The 1,753-nt window shown below is 33.6% G+C and overlaps 1 long non-coding RNA gene across 1 annotated transcript; it reads right to left on the bottom strand.

The window, feature by feature from the left end:
- Nucleotides 1-392: 392 nt before the first annotated feature.
- LOC109587153 (uncharacterized) lies at nucleotides 393-1,546 on the bottom strand. Its single transcript, XR_002187419.1, has 3 exons — nucleotides 1,468-1,546; nucleotides 1,278-1,403; nucleotides 393-526 (listed from the first exon to the last, which is right to left on the bottom strand). It is a non-coding gene; the product is annotated as an uncharacterized LOC109587153 (long non-coding RNA).
- Nucleotides 1,547-1,753: the final 207 nt, after the last annotated feature.

Here is a 1,753-nt window from a genome sequence, read left to right as displayed (position 1 = left end):
CATATACCCACACGTACACCCCAATGGTTACCAATATCACCAATCCTTCTTCTTTAATATATTCTCCATTAACATGTATCACTGGAGCTACTCTTTGCTTTCTTTTGTTAGTCTTCCCTTTCTTCCTTAATTAATAAATTGTTTTATTATAGCATGTACACATGTACCTTTATTTTGTACTTACACTTAATTTGTTATTATGAATATTATTATTATTATTATTATTGTTGTTGTTGTTGTTATTGTATTTTGATGTACTTTTATTATGAAACAATAGCATTGAGTTTTCTATTTGACATTTTTAATAAATTTTTAATATAATTATTAAAAATCAAAATTAAATAAGTCAACAATTTTATTCCAGTTCTCCTGCCACAGTGGACTTGAAGTGATTACGTCTGGACATTCAAGAACTGCTTGAATTTGATGTGATTCTCCACTGGTCAGTGCAGCTCCAAAATCAGCAAGATGTGTAGGATCATCTATAACTCTTTTACCAGCCTCAATGATCTGAGCCAATGACTCTCTGTGGGACAAGAGGATCATGTAATAACAAGCGTAACAGGGTAAAAAATAGTCCTATAATTGATTTCACCACCTTGCAAGTACAACTTGGTCATTCCTAAGACTTATAGAGGCTCTCTCTACCTTCAAATGCTTCTAGAGAAGTCTTTAGACAGTATCTCTATGTTCTCTTGCTGTTAGAAAGCTTTTAACTTTGTCCCATGTGTAAGCCGCCATTTTGTTTCCGTAACCACACCCACTCACGTAAAGGAGCGTGGGCGGGTGGTTGCTAAGGCTTGTTATTTCTCCAATACAACGTGTATAGAAGAAATGTAAGTGTGGACATACAAATAAATATAAATATATATATATATATAGGCGCGATGGTGAATTCAATTATAGGAACGACCTGGGGGCTTCGCCCCCAGGTCGTTAAAAATGCACTATAGCCCATGGTTTTTAAAAATAGCTCTAAAATCACCCCAAATTTTTATTATATTTTCTGATATATATTGATGTACTAATGCTATGTAGAAAGTTTGAGCCAATTTCAGGGTTAAATTTTTGAGTTAGGGCCATTTAAAAAATTGAGCAAATTTCAGAAACTTTCCCTGTACTATAGCCCATTGTTTTTTCCAAAACATCATTAATTCCAACAAAAGAAAAGACTATGCAACATATATTGCATACATTACACAGCTTATACAAATGTCAATTCACTGTACTATCATACATGTACATGTTGTGAGTTAGGTAGAAGTACATGTTCATACTTTTCCAGTGAGAGACAGTTCCCCAGTCATGGGAACATTCTGACGTATTGGACGATCCATAGCCAGTGAGAGGAGGGCAGAGACTATAGTGACACCTGCTGAGGGACCGTCCTTTGGGGTAGCACCCTTTAATTAATAATAACAATAATAATAATTAATTGATAATAATAATAGTAGTAGTATTACCAACCTCAGGAACATGTAGATGAATTTTTGCTTTATCAAGGAAATCATTTGTAGGATCTTTTGAAGACAAAAATGACTAAAATAATACAGAAAATGCGATTTACATAAAAGCACCTTATACTGTATAGCTAGAAAATTTGGAGTGTTAAAATTTAAGCAAAATTTTAACTCTGTGCATGTTTCTATGGAACCCTATCAAACTGAAGACTAAAAATTTGGCGAATGGACTTCAATTTACCAAAATTTTACTCCACAAAATTTTCTAGCTATACGGTATTCCATCTCTCTCT

The sequence above is a fragment of the Amphimedon queenslandica genome, unplaced genomic scaffold (genome assembly GCF_000090795.2).
Source record: "Amphimedon queenslandica unplaced genomic scaffold, v1.1 AMPQUscaffold_12674, whole genome shotgun sequence".
NCBI classification, from domain to species: Eukaryota; Metazoa; Porifera; class Demospongiae; order Haplosclerida; family Niphatidae; genus Amphimedon; species Amphimedon queenslandica.
The sequence above is the reverse complement of the archived record's forward strand: the minus strand, read 5'-3'. Positions and strand labels throughout refer to the sequence as shown.